This window comes from Bactrocera neohumeralis, unplaced genomic scaffold (assembly GCF_024586455.1).
Source record: "Bactrocera neohumeralis isolate Rockhampton unplaced genomic scaffold, APGP_CSIRO_Bneo_wtdbg2-racon-allhic-juicebox.fasta_v2 cluster09, whole genome shotgun sequence".
NCBI lineage: Eukaryota > Metazoa > Arthropoda > Insecta > Diptera > Tephritidae > Bactrocera > Bactrocera neohumeralis.
Genome location: NW_026089622.1, coordinates 30,542,606 through 30,562,460, shown reverse-complemented (window position 1 = coordinate 30,562,460; position 19,855 = coordinate 30,542,606). Strand labels below are relative to the sequence as shown.

At 38.8% G+C, this 19,855-nt stretch overlaps 1 protein-coding gene and 1 long non-coding RNA gene across 8 annotated transcripts in view; both read left to right on the top strand.

Moving 5' to 3' along the window:
• Nucleotides 1–19,855, top strand: part of LOC126764065 (inositol polyphosphate-5-phosphatase A) — a 721,948-nt gene that overhangs the window by 245,022 nt on the left and 457,071 nt on the right. The gene's annotated exons all lie outside the window — the stretch shown is intronic.
• Nucleotides 1–19,855, top strand: part of LOC126764263 (uncharacterized) — a 367,932-nt gene that overhangs the window by 170 nt on the left and 347,907 nt on the right. The gene's annotated exons all lie outside the window — the stretch shown is intronic.

Genomic DNA, 19,855 nt, shown 5'->3' with positions numbered 1-19,855 from the left:
TTGAGGTACTCATTTGAGACTTCCTCAACTTGAGTTGTCAATGTTGTAACTGGTTCCGCTAGTCCACTTAGGACCCATCCGAAAATGGTATTTTGCGCCAGAAGTGTATTTGTGATTTTTTCAATACCTTCGAGTATTATCTGTGGTATGAGATCGCTGCCTAATAGAAGATCTATTTGAGCGGGGGTGTTGCAGTTTGAATCTGCTAGCTTTAGGTGTGAAACCTTTTGCCAATGCTTGCTATTTATATGTATGATAGCTGGGTAACATATTGGTTAATTGCGGTAAGACAATAGCTTCTGCTTGTATGCACTTATCCGCTTGGGGGGAAAAGAGGGTAATGGGAAAGATTTTATTTGAGTTTTGAACAACTCTTCCGCCCATTCCCGTAATTTCAAAATTGGCAAGTTTTGTTGGTAACTGTAGCCTGTTTTGTGCCCTAGACGCTATAAATGATCGTTGTGATCCTTGGTCTATTAAGGCCCTGAGTTTAAAAACTTCTTCTCGGTGTTCGATGGAGACAACTGCTGTGGGTAATAGTACCCTACTGTGATTTTCGCTATGTAGAGTTTGGGTTTTTAAAGCCTTTGAGCAGCTTCGATCGCTAACATTCATTGTTTTGAATTTTTCGCTTAATTTTAGCTTGTGACCTCCTCTACAAAGTTCGCATGACGTTTGTTTATATTGTTCGGATGTGAACGATTGATTTTTAAAAAAGCTTCTTTTTAAATTATTGTGGCTACTTGCGTGGGGTCTATTGAAGCTTCCATTGAGGTCGTTTTGAACTTTTTTGGTTCTGACTAGTTTTTTATCTACCCTTTCTACAATTTCATATTGGGTAGTAAGAAATTCTTTCGTTTGCTGCCACGTTGAGCACTTTCTTCGCGATGAGAGCGATTGCTCCCACAAAAGTAACGATTTTTCTGGTAATGCAGCTGTGCATATATTTACCAGAATGGTAGTATCGTTACTTGCTTGTCGACCAATATTCTCTCGTTTTCGTAACGTGCTTTAAAAGCTTCCCAAGCAAAATTGAAATTTTCGTCATTGAGAGCGAACTGTTTGAACATTACGCCTGCTTGACCTTTGGTTTTGTATCTGAGGTGATACAATTTCTGATAATTTAGGATGGTTTATGTAGACGGCTGTAAACATGTCCCGGAAGGACGGCCACTGTTCATAACCACCATGAAATATATCTATGTCTTTGTGGCAGTTCTACTCTCGGTTGTGGAGTAGGTGCAATTGATTTGATTAGTTTAGTTAATCAGAGATCATGGCTTTTGTCTCTTCGAATTGGTCTAAGCAGTTTTCGTATTTTTAGCAAGCCGAGGATTTAAAATTTTCTAGTAGATCTGAATCATCAGATTCTACAATTGCGTCATATGCAGGTTGGAGACGCTTCCAAAATTTTCTAAATTGTCTTTTTTGATTTCTACTACCGATTCAGAATTGTCTTGGATCGGTGAAGATGAAAATCGAGTGCAGTATCATATCAAAATGCCACTCTCAGCAATGAATTTTGTACTCGTATAAGAAATATCTTTACCCCTCTTTAATTTTGTAGCACCTTGGTTTGAGCGTGTAGCTTCTGCCGGTGTACATGGACTTTTTACGTTTGCAATTTTTAGCAACTGAGTTGTTTTAGATTCCTTTGAGTCTGAGCTCATTTAAAACATGTATAGAATAAATAAAAACGTCTTAGTGAAAACTAGACTTGTAGATGTTTAGAAAAAGTTTCGTATATAAAATATTTAATAGAAGACTCTTTTGTATGTAAGAGTTTCAAAAAAAATCAATAAAACCAATGGCTTTTCGATAGACCGAGATTTCAAAAAATATTTTCGTTTATATACATATGTATTTATATGATTAGACGAGAACTCTTTTAGGTAAATAAGAGTTTTTAACGAACTTGATATAAAGATAACGCTTGTCGTGTTTGATAATATGTGCAATCGCGAACTCTTTTAAGTTAATAAGAGTTTCAAAATGAAGTAAATAATTAATCGCTTAAATTTGATTTAATTATTTTTTAATGACCGGAAATTATTTTAAGTATTTTATTTTTCTGTGTATATTTCTTTTATATATGCTTTATGTCCAACTGTCCTATAGGGTCTACCTATAGGTGGATATTTTATTTAATGCTAATGAGTGCTCGTATTAGAGATCACTGCACTTTGTACATATGCATGTATGTACATATGTATTACGCTTTGGTTTTTTACACAATCTTGCTTGTTTTTGTTGATTAAAAATCAAGGGGTATTGCGCGAAATATGGCAATGTGGACTTCGAATATTTCTTATACGCAATCCTGCTTCGTTTTGTTAGACGAAAACCAAGGGCTTTCGCGGAATATATGCCAATGTGGACTTTGAAGCAATGAGCGTATCTACATATGAGACAATACACTTTTGCACAAATATTTAATTATGAAAAGGAAAGTTGTTATAAAAAAACTTTTTTGTTATGTAATTTGTACCCGATGTCGATCGGGTATACTTTTCAGTACATACTGTACATATATATGCGCCCTCATGTGCATATATATATACCTATGTTAAAACACCCCCAGTGAATAGCTATAACCAGCCTCGGCTGAAAGCCCCTCCTTTTGATGACGACCGTGGCAAACGAAATAAGGACTACGAATTGAGGGCATGCACCTGGAATGTCCGGTTCCTTAATTGGGAAGGTGCCGCTGACCAGCTGGTTGATGACCTCGTAAAAACAAAGGCTGACATCACCGCCGTCCAAGATATGCGATGGACGGGGCAAGGACAGAGACGAGTAGGTCCTTGTGACATTTACTACAGTGGCCACATAAAGGAGCGCAAGTTTGGTGTAGGATTCGTGGTGGGAGAGAGACTCCGCCGCCGAGTACTATCATTCACTGCGGTGAATCAACGTCTAGCCACAATCCGCATCAAAGCGAGGTTTTTCAACATATCGCTGATTTGCGCCCACGCCCCGACGGAAGAGAATGACGATGTGACCAAAGATGCCTTTTATGAATGCTTGGAGCACACCTATGAGCGCTGCCCCCGCCACGATATCAAAATCGTGCTTGGCGACCTTAACGTCAAGGTGGACAAAAAAGGTATCTTTGGCACTACGGTCGGTAAATTCAGCCTCCATTACGAAACATCCCCAAATGGGTTGAGGGTGATTGACCCGAAATATGGTTATCTGTAGTACTAGATTCCAGCATAAGAAGATTCATCAAGCTACCTGTCTGTCTCCGGATCGAAAAACTACCAACCAGATCGATCATGTTGTGATAGACGGAAGACACGTCTCCTGTGTTTTAGATGTGCGTGCGCTCCGAGGTCCTAACATCGACTCGGACCACTATCTTGTTGCAGCCACGATTCACCCCCGCCTATGTGCAGCAAAAAATGCACGCGGGACCATTAGTTTTCGGAAAGTGCAAACGAACAGCTGGTACGACGAGGAGTGCCGTGTCGCAGCGGAGAGAAAACATGCTGGCTACCTCGCAACGTTACGGTCGACCACAACACGTGCGGGATGGGATAGATACCGAGAATTGAAGAAGCTTTTGTAGATAGAAAAAGAAAGAGGCTGAAATGCCTGAGTACGAAGAGCTTGATAAGCTGGCCTACAGGGGTAATGCTAGAAAATTCTACAAAAAAATGCGGCGGCTTACCGAAGGTTTCAAGACCGGAGCATACTCTTGTAGAACCCCCAAAGGTGATCTAGTGACCGATACCCAGAGCATACTTATATTATGGAGGGAACACTTCTCCAGCCTGCTGAATGGCAATGAACGCACAACACCAGGAGAAGGAGAACCCGATTCCCCAATCGATGACGATGGAGCAGACGTTCCATTACCCGACCATGAAGAAGTTCGAATAGCAATTGCCCGCCTGAAGAACAACAAAGCGGCAGGGGCCGACGGATTGCCGGCCGAGCTATTCAAACACGGCGGCGAAGAACTGATAAGGAGCATGGATCAGCTTCTTTGTAAAATATGGTCGGACGAAAGCATGCCCAACGATTGGAATTTAAGTGTGCTATGCCCAATCCATAAAAAAGGAGACCCCACAATCTGCGCCAACTACCATGGGATTAGCCTCCTCAACATCGCATATAAGGTTCTATCGAGCGTATTGTGTGAAAGATTAAAGCCCACCGTCAACTAACTGATTGGACCCTATTAGTGTGGCTTCAGACCTGGAAAATCAACAACCGACCAGATATTCACCATGCGCCAAATCTTGGAAAAGACCCGTGAAAGGAGAATCGACACACACCACATCTTCGTCGATTTCAAAGCAGCTTTCGACAGCACGAAAAGGAGCTGCCTTTATGCCGCGATGTCTGAATTTGGTATCCCTGCAAAACTAATACGGCTGTGTAAACTGACGTTGAGTAACACCAAAAGCTCCGTCAGGATCGGGAAGGACCTCTCCGAGCCGTTCGATACCAAACGAGGTTTCAGACGAGGCGATTCCCTATCGTGCGACTTTTTCAACCTGCTTTTGGAGAAAATATTTCGAGCCGCAGAACTAAATAGAGAAGGTACCATCTTCTATAAGAGTGTACAGCTGCTGGCGTATGCCGATGATAGTTCTGCTTTCTCCAGGCTGGACAAGGAAACAAAAGAAATGGGTCTGGCAGTGAACGAGGGCAAGACGAAATATCTCTCGTCATCAAACAAACAGTCGTCGCGCTCGCGACTTGGCTCTCACGTCACTGTTGACAGTCATAACTTTGAAGTTGTAGATAATTTCGTCTATCTTGGAACCAGCGTAAACACCACCAACAATGTCAGCCTAGAAATCCAACGCAGAATAACTCTTGCCAACAAGTGTTACTTCGGACTGAGTAGGCAATTGAGAAGTCCTCTCTCGACAAACAAAAACCAAACTCTATAAGTCAGTCATAATTGCCGTCCTGCTATATGGTGCAGAGTCTTGGACGATGTCAACAACGGATGAGTCGACGTTGCGAGTTTTCGGGAGAAAAGTTCTGCGAAAGATTTATGGTCGAGATATACGACGACATCGACATAGTTCAGCAAATTAAAAGACAGCGGCTACGCTGGCTAGGTCATGTTGTCCGGATGGACGAAAACACTCCAGCTCTGAAAGTATTCGACGCAGTACCCGCCGGGGGAAGCAGAGGAAGAAGAAGACCTCCACTCCGTTGGAAGGACCAAGTGGAGAAGGACCTGGCTTCGCTTGGAATATCCAATTGGCGCCACGTAGCCAAAAGAAGAGACGACTGGCGCGCTGTTGTTAACTCGGCTATAATCGCGTAAGCGGTGTCTACGCCAATTAAGAAGAAGATGTATATATGTACTTATATGTTCGTATGGAAAACCACGAAAAGAGAATTAACCGACCGCAGGCAATTTTCTCAAGTTCACTCGTTTTTATGTATATTTATTTTTTATAATTGCGCCGCATATACATATAGTACATGTGTATGTATATACATATGTTCGCAGTGATAAGAAGCCGCGAAAAGAGAATTTAATAACACTAGTTTACAGTTTTGAACTTTTTGTCTGCTGCCGCGAATTCTGCGATTGATATTGTTCACTTATTACTTGTTTTCGTCAAATCTACCCTCAAAAATTTTTGAGCATATATACTATTAATCGAAAACAAGCGTATTTTACTGTGTTAAGATTCGTTTCTCAAGTTTTTGCGTCATGAGTAGTTCAAGAAGACGTTGTTTAAATAAACCAGATAATTTTGCTACATATGCGGGGAATATGTGTTTAAAAATTATAGAAAAGTTATGTCAGAGTTGGTGAAAAATACCTATTTTGAGTATTTTGGGGTGCTCTTGGATAAAAATAAGAATTCTTGGGCTCCCAATTGTGTTTGTAAATCTTGTGTGGAATATTTAAGATGATGGAAAAGTGGTAAAAGAAGTGCCTTTAAATTTGGAACACCGACTATTTGGCGAGAACCACGAAATCATCTCGTAGACTGTTATTTTTGTAGTGTGAACTTAAACGGTTTAAACATTAAAAATCGAGCTAAATGGCAGTACCCAAGTACTATCGGGTGATTTTTTAAGAGCTTGATAACTTTTTTTTAAAAAAAAAAAAACGCATAAAATTTGCAAAATCTCATCGGTTCTTTATTTGAAACGTTAGATTGGTTCATGACATTTACTTTTTGAAGATAATTTCATTTAAATGTTGACCGCGGCTGCGTCTTAGGTGGTCCATTCGGAAAGTCCAATTTTGGGCAACTTTTTCGAGCATTTCGGCCGGAATAGCCCGAATTTCTTCGGAAATGTTGTCTTCCAAAGCTGGAATAGTTGCTGGCTTATTTCTGTAGACTTTAGACTTGACGTAGCCCCACAAAAAATAGTCTAAAGGCGTTAAATCGCATGATCTTGGTGGCCAACTTACGGGTCCATTTCTTGAGATGAATTGTTCTCCGAAGTTTTCCCTCAAAATGGCCATAGAATCGCGAGCTGTGTGGCATGTAGCGCCATCTTGTTGAAACCACATGAGTCAACATTTAAATGAAATTATCTTCAAAAAGTAAATGTCATGAACCAATCTAACGTTTCAAATAAAGAACCGATGAGATTTTGCAAATTTTATGCGTTTTTTTTTTAAAAAAGTTATCAAGCTCTTAAAAAATCACCCGATAGTTGTGTTCAACGTCCAGTGCAGCGTTCACCTAACTCTTCAGAGCCTAAAAATATATCTGAACCATTCGAGCAAGACATTGAAGGACCAAGCTCATCACAAAATGATGCTGATTTTGAAGGTGTATCTAATAAGCCAAAACGCTTTTCCCAAAATTAGTTAAATGATCTTGTAAGAGATTTAAATCTTTCTAAAAAAGCTTCAGAATTGTTAGCATTAACTAAAAGAAAAAAACTTGCTATCCTCGGATACTAAAATAAGTTTTTATCGTGAAAGAGATGCGTTACGGCGTTATTTTTCCGAAGAAAACGGCATTACCTCAGATATCAAAAACTTGTTGATAAAAATGGGTTTGAAGCGATACGAACCAAACGACTGGCGTTTATTCATTGATAGCTCAAAACGTAGCCTTAAATGTATTCTATTACATAATGGAAAAAAATACGCTGGGGTACCTATTGCCCACAGTACAAAGTTAAAGGAGGAATACTGTAACATTTCGCTAGTCTTGAACAAATTAAAATACAATAACCATGAGTGGCAAATTTGTGTCGATTTAAAAATGGTCAACATTCTTCTCGGTCAACAGTAGAGCTAAACAAGAGCATAGGGTGAGAAAAAACTGGCTCTTGAGAGAAAAAATGCAGCCTGGAAAGCACAATATAGTCCACAATTCATTAGTAGCTCGTAACAAAATTATTCTTCCACCATTACATATAAAACTTGGCATCATGAAACAGTTTGTAAAATCACTAAATAAAGATGGGAACTACTTTTCTTACATTTGCCAAAAATTTCCTCAGCTCACTATGGAAAAGATTAAAGCCTGAATTTTTGATGGCCCCCAAATTAGACAACTTACGAAAGATACTCAATTTAGAAATTCTATGACTGAATCAGAACTAAAGGCTTGGACAGCGTTCGTATCTGTGATGCAGAATTTTCTCGGAAAAAAAAATCTGAAAATTATATTGAACTTGTAGAACACCTTCTGTTACAATTAAAAAATATGGGATGCAATATGAGTATAAAACTCCACTTTCTCCATAGTCACCTAGAAAGGTTTCCTGAAAATTTAGGAGATATGAGCGAAGAGCAGGGAGAGCGTATGCATCAAGACTTACGCGTCATGGAAGAGCGCTATCAGGGTTTCTGGGATGCAAATATGATGTCTGACTATTGTTGGTCTCTAATACGTCATATTCCAAAGTCTATACATCGGAGAAGAGCTTTAAAACGAAGTTTTTTAGAACTTAATGATTAATTATTTTTCTTAATAAATTTTTTCTTAATAAATACATGTTTTTTCTGTGTAATACCTACATAGCTGAAACTCTGAAACTAGAGCTGATAAAAATATTTAAATTATATTTTCGAAAATAGTATATTATATGTAGTCAGCAACAGCTAAAATTTCTTCGGCAACAAATGTACTGTAAACTACTGTAATCTTTTAATTATAGATATACATATATATATATATATATGTATATGTATTTTTGAAATATATATATTAATGTGGGTATGGTTAATCTAGTAAAAGAGCAAGTTATGCTCTTTGGATGTTATAGAAATATATGTGTATTTTATCTCCAATTTTATTTGCGCATATGTTTTTTTTCTTATGATTGCCGTAGCTTATTTTAAGCAATCCTGCTTATACTTGATTAAGTATAAGGGGTATTGCTGGAAAATTCTGCAATTAAATACTTGAATACTTTATTGTTTTTTGGGGATAGTTTCTGTGTTATAACACAACGGTAAGTATTTACCGGCAATCAATAATCCGCTATATACAGTACCAACCAAACTGCTTTGTTTGCGGCTTCTCGGTTTTTACCGGAAAATAAACGGAAAACGTTTGGTAACGGTTTTCTGTTCTTATTTGACCGGAATTTTAGTCAGAACCGCAATTTAAATTATTTTTTTTTGAATTTCAAACATACATATGTATATGTACAAAAATATAGAAATATTGATAGGAAACGATACCACTCACTTTGATTTCCGCCAGTGGCTTTTGGGGATAATACTTGTAAGTGTGTATGTCTTGATTTGCGTGTGCCTTTTTGTGCCGGTTTGTGACTGTTTTTCTTCTCCCTAGTCCTTTTGCTGCTGGTGTTGTGGTTGTGTTTCCAGATCCCTATTTTGTCTCACTTTGGGCTTTTGTTGTTACAGCACTGTGCTTGTGCTTGTAATAATGTGTTTTTTTTTTCTCCGTTTGCGCACCACAACTTTGTCACCTCCCTTTTCTCTTTTTTCCTTTTTGGTTTCACCATACATACATATACATATGTATGTATATTATATGTGCATATGTGTTTTATGTTTAGCACTTTTTGTCACCTCACTTTTATTTTGTAACTTCACTTTTTATAAGTATGTTGACAAACTATGCACATATGTATGTATATAGTTTTGTATATATCTATACCTATATAATGTATATTTTTTTTCCAATTTTAACACCACCGTTTCTTTCTTTCCCAATTCTTATTTCCACACTTTGTTGTCTCTTTCAAAAATTTCTTTCCTTTTCCAATTTTTTTTCTTTTTCACTATTTGTTTTTGGCACCACCGGTAAATTTTTTTGTGGAGGTTTTGTCCTACCGGTACTTTTTTCTATTATTAGCCAACGGTTTTTGTTGCCCACTTTGTCACCACCGGTGTTTAAAAAATTTGGTTTTTTTCACAGGTTGTTTTTTTTTCTTTTTTTTTTGTTTGGCCCTAACGGCCTTTTGGGTTTGCTCCCTTTGTCACCACCGTTTTTTACAAAGTCAAAAATTTTCACCGTTTTTTTTTTTTTTTTTTTTTGTTAAATCACAATTATGTGCACATATAATGTGTTTTTTATTGTATAGGTATATTTTTTATGCGCTTCACAAATTTGTTTTTTGTTTTAGTAATTGATGTTATTTAATATTTACCGCGTCGTCGCGGCACCGTGATTAATTTTTTTTTATTTATTTACTTTTTTTTAAATTTATTTTATCACTAGTGTCGAATTACCATAAATAAATTGCTATAGAAATAAACTACCGGCACTCATCTTCGACGAATTCGCAAAAAGAAATTTAAACGATGAAACTTGCAGCGTCTGGAAGTTAGCGTATGTATATGCGCACAGACCGAAAACAACAACGACTCGGCGCCGTCCGCCTGTCCCTTCTGTTAATTGTGTTTTGGTGTCCTCGTGTGTGGTGTGAAAGATATGGTGTAGATGATGATGCGGTGTGCATGATGCCGACGTGTTGAGTATGGGGTGTGTAGTGTGGAATGAAAATATGATGTGCATGATGCCCATATATAAGAACATATGGTTGAAGTATGCAGTGGTTTGCAATCGGTGACCCAACAAGAGTGTTTTATTTTACCATTTAAAAGATTTCGAAGCTCCTCGTCATTGGACTGGTCTTCAGCAGAGTTATCATAGTATAAAGTTTCTGCGGAAATTGAGTTCATTCGTGACAGCAGGTCTGCTGTTACATTATCTTCGCCGCTAACATGGCGAATGTCGGTGGTGATCTGAGCTATGAAGTCGAGTTGACGTATTTGCCGATTAGAAGCTCGATCTAGCTTTTGTTGAAATGCGTATATCAGGGGCTTATGGCCTGTGTAAATATGACAACGACCTGCGAACATGTATTGAAAATGTCGTAATGCTAGGTATGCGGCAGTCAGCTCCCTGTCGTAAGTACTGTATGTTTTCTCAGCACTACTAAATCTGCGACAGAAAAATCCTAATGGTTATACATAGACTACCAATCTGATGCATTCATCCATAAAGAAATTTACGCGTTGTGCGATGGGTGAGCGAGTAATGCACAATTGACCAGTTGTTCCCTACATGCAGCAAAACTGTCTGCTGCTTCCGCTGACCAAGTAAGTCGTGTAGTATCGTATCGCCTATTACCACGAACCATGTCGAAAAGGCAGGCTTGTGTCGTCAGTGCGTGTGGTATGAAACGCGTTCTGGGAGTGGCCGAGTACCATCTTTAGTGATAGAATGCCCGAGGAATCGTAGTTCCGAGACGCCAAATTCCGATTTACTAACGTTAATAGTTAGGTTATTTTTCCTCAGTTGTTGGAAAACTTGGCGCAAGTGGTTTTGATGCTCTTCTTCTGAAATGGATGCAATACATACATCATCAAGTTAAACAAGTTCGAAGCTTAAACCACTAAAGACTTCGTTAATAAGTCTTTGGAATGTCTGTGCTGTATGTTTTGAAGGTTTTAGACTGTTTGCCCAACTCTAAAACCGTAGCAGCCGAACGACCCTATAATGATTTTTTCAATAAAACATAATTGCACGGCTCTCGGCATTTAGTTGCTTTCACACCGAATTTATTATGGTACCAGCAAATCGGTTTGTCTGATTTACCTAAAGACGCACGGGGTCCACGTGACCTAGATCGAGACCGCGAACAAAAATTTGATCCTTTGTTATTGAAAAGCTTATGCACTTGCCTAGTCAATTCTGCTATTTCAAGTTTCAAGCTCGAAACTAAGTGCCAGACCCTCTTGCGCGTGGTTGTGTTGCATCCAATAGTTTCGATAATGGAATCCGCTATCTTTAGTTTTTCCACGGTAGCGATGTTTGTAGCAATAATCGCTACTTGTACATACGGAGGAAGTCTGCTTACCCTAGATCGTGTGAAATGCTGTCATTCAGAGTCGTCCTGGCCGCGATTTTCATGTCTTTAAATAACTCGATGGGGCGTCGGTCGCCTGGAACCATATCTTTAAGAACACGTTGCAGCCGCCGCTGTTGGCTGTCCGAAAATGCTCAACGATCTTGTCCTGAATGTATTTGTATTTAAAATTTGTCGGTGCAGCGTCTTTGATGCAGCGAAGCTCTATCAGCTTGTTAGGCGGTACACATGCAAGAACGATGTCGAATTTCCTATTATCGTTGGAAATTGAAGAAACGCTGAACCAAAAGTCCAGAGAATAAAAATAAGCTTCGATGGTGTCTTCGGTCATTGTTGGTAGTGGTAGACGTGGAGTTGAATTTGGAAAATCCCCAATATTAACGTAGGAGTACCGGTTGCCAGAAACATGGATATCGTTTAGCGCCTTTCCTATGAAATTAAAATGTTCAATTTACCTTCGGGGTCACCAGATGTGGGAACAAGTGAAGATGATGCGTTATGCTTGATGTCCAATAGCAGAAGAGATTTATTTCTTATTCGTTATAACTGTTGATAGTAAGAATATAATAACAATAGGAATGAAGGATTAAAAACATATGATAGCATTGTCTTTAGGAGTTAGGTAGAGTTGTATTTTAGGAGTGCTGCGCCGGAAATTAAATTAACACCGTAATGATCCTTCGAGGTTGCCACATATATGTATATACAGTAAGACAGTTCGGTATATATGTGATGTACCTAAATAACTGAAAAAAAGTTTCGGACCTGCCTATAAGCTTATTTGTGTTTCCAAACACACCGCAATATTATTCAAAAATAAAATTAAATTAAAAAAATACATATATATATGTATATAAATATATATATATATATACATTATTATAAATAATAATAAGTACAACACATACACATGTGCATAAAAGTATTTCCGGGTTTTTTATTCCAATACACAAATATGTGTACATGCCCATGTAATAAAAAAATCAAGTGGTACATACATAAATTAAATAACGTGGAGGTTCAACGACCTGCCTTTACGCTTAATTCCCAAACGCACCACAAAAAAAAAAAAAAATTATTTAAGTGTAGAATTCTTTCTTGCGAATCTCCAGCGATATCCCTTGAGCTAAACAAAAAAACAACAAGCAGGATCGCTTAAAACATAAGCAAAGGTAAAAAGAGAGAACTACAAAAGATAATAAGCGAAATGTATGTATGTACACAGATTTACTTTTGCATTTGCATGTTGCCCGCCGAAATTTATACCGCACTCACACTCACCTTTATGATCTTTACATTTTCCGTACTCAATCTCTCACTAAAGAGATCCATATAAAGCAATGAATACATATTTACCTGGGAACAAATACTTATAACCTGTAAATATATAACAAATTATATAGATATATATAATTACACTGGTAAACACTATTTTTGTCACATGAAATTTGTTATGATTTTTATTTATGTTGGTGTACCCTCATTAAAAATATATGTATAACATTTTTGTTTCTATCACATCCAGTTTTCTTGTGACAGCTACATATTCATTTCTGACTTCATATACGTTTCTTTCTTTACATAACTGAATTTAGTCGACTGTGTAACTATTATGTTTGCTAAATTACATTTTATTTACATTAGTTAGATCGTAAATATGCCACGAAAGTGTTTGAACAACCCGGACAATTTTAGTTATGTGTGTGGAGAAATCTCACTAATTGAACAGTGCTATTTAGACTATTTTGGTTTTCCTGTGAGGAATCAAGGCGAATCCTGGGTTCCACATAAATGTTGTGTAACGTGTGTGAGGCTCCTTCTAGGTTGGGCTAAACAATAATCTAGACATTTGTCATTTGCTATACCAATGATTTGAACGGAACCAAAGGATCATGTAAGTGATCGTTATTTTTGTTTGATTCAAACAAAGGTATTTCTACCAAATCCAAACATACTATCCAGTATCTAAACTTGTATTCGGCCAAGAGACTCATCCAACTAGTGCCGAACTGCCTGTACCGATGCCTCCAAATCGATCAAAAAGTGAGAATTCTAGTCCGGAATTTGTTCTCAGTCAGCATAATAAGGTAGCTGAAGATAGTGACTCAAGTTATGAACCGTTTACTTAAAAAGAACCGCACTTATTGACACAACGTGATTTAAACGATTTAGTACGTGATTTAAATCTGTCTAAAAACAGGCTGAGCTTTTGGGGTCTAGATTAAACAACTGGACGACGTGGTACAAAGATTTCTTATTTTCGACGTTCGATGACGATGAAATAAAACCTTACTTTTCTGAAGGAGGTGATTTAGTCTATTGTAATAACGTTCCCGTAACGAAAATCAAAGAGGGAATATTTGCAGGCCCTCAAATACGGCAATTGATTAAGGATAGGAGGAAATGGAGTTCAGGAATGCTAGCAGACTATTGTTGGAGACTTAAGAGGGACCTACCGGAAGCAAAATATTCAAGAAAATCATAAGTATCTATTAGATATTAAGAAAATAATTCTGTAAGTGTAGCTGAATTTTGTACTTTTTACGAAAATATATGTTTTCATGTCACAAGAAAACATGATGAGTACATTTTTTTTATTGATATATTATTATTTGGTAGCCCTAGTATATTCAAAATTTGATATAAATTTTCATGTGACAAAATAAAAACTACAAATTTGTTGACCAGTGTTATTTTTCGCGCTCTCATCGAACGGTTAGCGATACATAAATACATTTATGTGCATTAAGTATTTTTTGCTATATTGTACACACTTTTATAAACATATTTACAAATATATGGAGTCATGTGTAGAAGTTCACGCAAGTTAGGAAAGTTCTCTGATCGCCATTCACTTGGGAGTGGCCAGAAACGATTGTTTTACACATGGCTCAAGCAGCTCACTACTTCCGGTCTTTGACCAAGTATCCTCTGGGTAGCCTAAGAACATCCGTTCGAAGGCGAGCTAATGTGAGAAGGCGAAACATTCCCTACATAGGGTTGTGCGCTGGGTTTGGGACCCGCCACGTAAAAAACAATACCAATGAAAAAGTTGAAACAGCCTCGGATGAGAGACCCCCTTTTGATGACGACCATGGCAAACGGAATAAGGACTACGATTTGAGGGCATGCACCTGGAATGTCCGGACCCTTAATTGGGAAGGTGCCGCTGCCCAGCTGGTTGATGTCCTCGCGAAAAAAAGGCTGACATCACCGCCGTCCAAGAAATACGATGGACGGGACAAGGACAGAGATGAGTAGGTCCTTGTGACATAACTACTGTGGCCATATAAAGGAGCGCAAGTTTGGTGTTAAATTCGTAGTAGGAGAGAGACACCGTCGCCGAGTACTATCATTCACTCCGGTGAATGAACGTATAGCCACAACCCGCATCAAAGAGTTGGTTCTTCAACATATCGGTGATTTGCGCCCACGCCCCGAAGGAAGAGAAGGACGATGTGACCAAAGATGCCTTCTATGAGCGCTTGGAACGCGCTTATGAGGGCTGCCACCGCCACAATGTCAAAATCGTGCTTGGCGACTTTAACGCCAGGGTGGGCAAAGAAGGTGTCTTTGGCACTACGGTCGGTAAATTCAGCCTTCACGACGAAACATCCCCAAATGGGTTGAGGCTGATTGACTTCACCGGGGACCGAAATATGGTTATCTGTAGTACTACATTCCAGCACAAGAATATACATCAAGCTACCTGGCTGTCTCCGGATTGAAAAGCCACCAACCAGATCGATCATGTTGTGATAGAAGGAAGACACGTCCCCAGTGTTTTAGGTGTACGTGCGCTCCGAGGTCTCAACATCGACTCGGACCACTAACTTGTTGCAGCAAGATTCGCACTCGCCTCTGTGCAGCAAAAAACGCACGCCAACAAACACAAGGTAGGTTCGACGTCGAGAAGCTGCAATCACAACAGATAGCCGAACGATTTTCTACTCGGCTTGCACTCCTGCTCCCTGAGAGCACTAGTAAACAACTCGGTATAAGGGAACTGTGGGACGGCATTTCAAATTCCTTACGTACAGCTGCAACCGAAACCATTGGTTTTCGGAAAGAGCAAAAGAACAGCTGATACGACGAGGAGTGCCGTGTCGCAGCGGAGAGAAAACAGGCTGCCTACCTCGCAAAGTTACGATCGACCACAACACCTGCGGGATGGGATAGATACCGAGAGTTGAAGAGGGAACCGAGACACATTTGCAAGCAGAAAAAGAAAGAGGTCGAAATGCATGAGTACGAAGAGCTGTCGGCCAGCATATGGCAGGGGTAATCCTCGAAAATTCTACGAAAAAATACGGCGGCTTACAGAACGTTTCAAGACCGGAGCATAATCTTGTAGAACCCCCAAAGGTGATCAAGTCACTGGTGCCAAGAGCATACTTAAAATATGGAGGGAGCACTTCTCCAGCGTGCTGAATGGCAGTGAACGCACAACACCAGGAGAAGGAGAACCCGATTCCCCAATCGATGACGATGGAGCAGATGTTCCATTACCCGACCATGAAGAAGTCCGAATAGCAATTGCCCGCCTCAAGAACAACAAAGCGGCAGGGGACGACGGACTACCGGCCGAGCTATTCAAACACGGCGGCGAAGAACTAATAGGGAGCATGCACCAGCTTCTTTGTAAAATATGGTCGGACGAGAGCATGCCCAACGATTGGAATTTAAGTGTGCTATGCCCAATCCATAAAAAAGGAGACCCCACAATCTGCGCCAACTACCGTGGGATTAGCCTCCTCTACATCGCATATAAGATTCTATCCAGCGTATTGTGTGAAAGATTAAAGCCCACCGTCAACAAACTGATTGGACCTTATCAGTGTGGCTTCAGACCTGGAAAATCAACAAGCGACCAGATATTCACCATGCGCCAAATCTTGGAAAAGACCCGTGAAAGGAGAATCGACACACACCACCTCTTCGTCGATTTCAAAGCTGCTTTCGACAGCACGAAAAGGAGCTGCATTTATGCCGCGATATCTGAATTTGGTATCCCCGCAAAACTAATACGGTTGTGTAAACTGACGTTGAACAACACGAAAAGCTCCGTCAGGATCGGGAAGGACCTCTCCGAGCCGTTCGATACCAAACGAGACTTCAGACAAGGCGACTCCCTATCGTGCGACTTCTTCAACCTGCTCCTGGAGAAAATAGTTCGAGCTGCAGAACTAAACAGAGAAGGTACCATCTTCTATAAGAGTGTACAGCTGCTGGCGTATGCCGACGATATTGATATCATCGGCCTCAACACCCGCGCCGTTAGTTCTGCTTTCTCTAGGCTGGACAAGGAAGCACAGAAAATGGGTCTGGTAGTGAACGAGGGCAAAACGAAATATCTCCTGTCATCAAACAAACAGTCGTCGCACTCGCGACTTGGCTCTCACGTCACTGTTGACAGTCATAACTTTGAAGTTGTAGATAATTTCGTCTATTTAGGAACCAGCATTAACACCACCAACAATGTCAGCCTGGAAATCCAACGCAGGATTGCTCTTGCCAACAGGTGCTACTTCGGACTGAGTAGGCAATTGAAAAGTAAAGTTCTCTCTCGACGAACAAAAGCCAAACTCTATAAGTCGCTCATAATTCCCGTCCTGCTATATGGTGCAGAGGCTTGGACGATGTCAACAACTGATGAGTCGACGTTACGAGTTTTCGAAAGAAAAATTCTGCGAAAGATTTATGGTCCTTTGCGCATTGGCCACGGCGAATATCGCATCCGATGGAGCGATGAGCTGTACGAGATATATGACGACATTGACATAGTTCAGCGAATTAAAAGACAGCGGCTACGCTGGTTAGGTCATGTTGTCCGGATGGATGAAAATACTCCAGCTCTGAAAGTATTCGACGCAGTACCCGCCGGGGGAAGCAGAGGAAGAGGAAGACCTCCACTCCGTTGGAAGGACCAAGTGGAGAAGGACCTGGCTTCGCTTGGAATATCCATTTGGCGCCACGCAGCGAAAAGAAGAAACGACTGGCGCGCTGTTGTTAACTCGGCTATAATCGCGTAAGCGGTGTCTACGCCAATTAAGATGAAGAAGAAGATATACAAATAAGTATAAGAAACAAGTGATAGAAACGTATGAAAATAAATATGTATATATACATACATTCTTATTACAGCTTATTACGGCTGTCTCTTCGCGTTCTTAAAAGATACAGATAGTAAAAACATAACACATATACAAATTAAGCGCGAGTGAAGCGAAGATAAATTAACTTGATACACGGTAAAAAACACCTCGAAAAAAAAATCAGACACATTTAATAAAAATTACAAACGAATATTTATGAAATATTTACAAAATTTTTTTACATATTTTTTCATAACACTAATTTTACAATTGTATTCGAAACATTTTTAAGCTCAAAGCTTCTAATATAATTTTATAAATGCAATCTGATAAATCAAAAGAGGTTAAACCAAGAACACCTTAAATATTGGAAATTCCAAAAATGGCTGATGATGACAAATCACAAAGCAGGATGCCAAACAAAAGAGAACCAAAGATAATTCAGTGTCAAGGTTCATAACTGAAAGTGACAGTTTTGTTAGATACTGCACAAGATTTTCAGCTTCCCCTGTTAGTGACAATACTGAATCAGTTTTAAACTTAAAAATTCAAAGTATAGATTGCATATGGGCACGCTTTCTGGCAGCATACGAAACAGTACTAGATACTGACGATCAGTGTTGCTAACTTAGTGGATTTTCCACTAGATCTGGTGGTTTAGGCATGCCTTACGCGAGATTTTTTTGGTTTTAGTGGCTAGTGGATTTTATAGTGGATTAGATTGTTCCAGTTAGTGGTGGTTAGTGGAATGATGTTAAATACATAGTTGATAACAATTATTAACTACTTATATACAAATATTTCCTATAAATATTTTATTAAGTGTCTGCCGCCCTAGTACCATGTTCAGACCGAAATCGTGTGATTATTTCGTTTGTTGAATGGATTATCCTACTAATCTTAAAAATTTATCAAGATTTCGCCATACAAAAATGACAGTTCCAAATCACTTCATTGAAATGATTTGAAACTGATCCAAGCTAAATCTCTCTGTACGACTCTGATTTTGCGCAATCTACTTGGTAGCACTGGAAATCTGTTACATTATCACAACTGATTTAGACACTACAAAGGGAAAAAAAACTTCACCCGAAAATCGACTTAACAAATGAAAAAATGCGCCCATTATTTCCATTATATGGAAAATATTTAAAAGAAGACGGCTTTTATTTCAAAATACTATATGAAAATGTTTTTTTAATAAATATTAAGCGATGTGAATTCTTGGATAGCAAAAACAGCTGTTTTTTGATCTTTCTAACGGCAGTGAGAACACTGTTGGGTTATGAAATGCTTAAATATAATCTAATCTTTTAAATTTTCGGTCTGAACATGGTATAAGGTTGTCTGGAAGAGATCTCTTTTTAGCGATAAGACTGACTGTAGTTGTTACCTATATTGTTTTCCTTACATACATATGTGTACGTTAAGACTCTGTGGTGCACAATAAAGAATACTTACTTACCTAATTTATTTAAGTACCCTATGTTTACTATCAAAGCAATATACATATGTATTTGCTGTGTTTTTTTATCATTTGATATGAAACTTTGCAGAATTTACTGATACAATTTATAACATTAGACCTAGTTAACATTTTATTCGTCTAAGATTTCAACCATAGAATTACTTCAATACAAAACTAGAGTGGTGTTCACTTAATTGAAATTTTGCTTAGACATAGAGAGTGAGAGAGGGCTAGAACTGCAATATATAAATATTTGTAGTAGTAAAGAATTAAAAGTCGTGCATATTCTATATTATTCAAATAATGATTTAATCGAACTTTTTAATACTGAAATGACAATTGCAGTAAAGTATTTTATTGTCATAGCAAACCAAAATCTAAGTACTCTATTTTATTATTTTTAATTATTTCTATTCTGTTTTCAATTTAAAATCTAATATTTTCCCGCTTTCCTTTACCACACCGCGAGTCGAACGCCCTACCGCGTTCCAACGGGCGAATTAAAGAACCTAGTGATTTTACTATAGCGAGTTTGCAGCTATCGGGTGATTTTATGGAAAGAGCTTGATAACTTTTTTTTTAAAAAAAAACGCATAAAATTTGCAAAATCTCATCGGTTCTTTATTTGAAACGTTAGATTGGTTCATGACATTTACTTTTTGAAGATAATTTCATTTAAATGTTGACTCATGTGGTTTCAACAAGATGGCGCTACATGCCACACAGCTCGCGATTCTATGGCCATTTTGAGGGAAAACTTCGGAGAACAATTCATCTCAAGAAATGGACCCGTAAGTTGGCCACCAAGATCATGCGATTTAACGCCTTTAGACTATTTTTTGTGGGGCTACGTCAAGTCTAAAGTCTACAGAAATAAGCCAGCAACTATTCCAGCTTTGGAAGACAACATTTCCGAAGAAATTCGGGCTATTCCGGCCGAAATGCTCGAAAAAGTTGCCCAAAATTGGACTTTCCGAATGGACCACCTAAG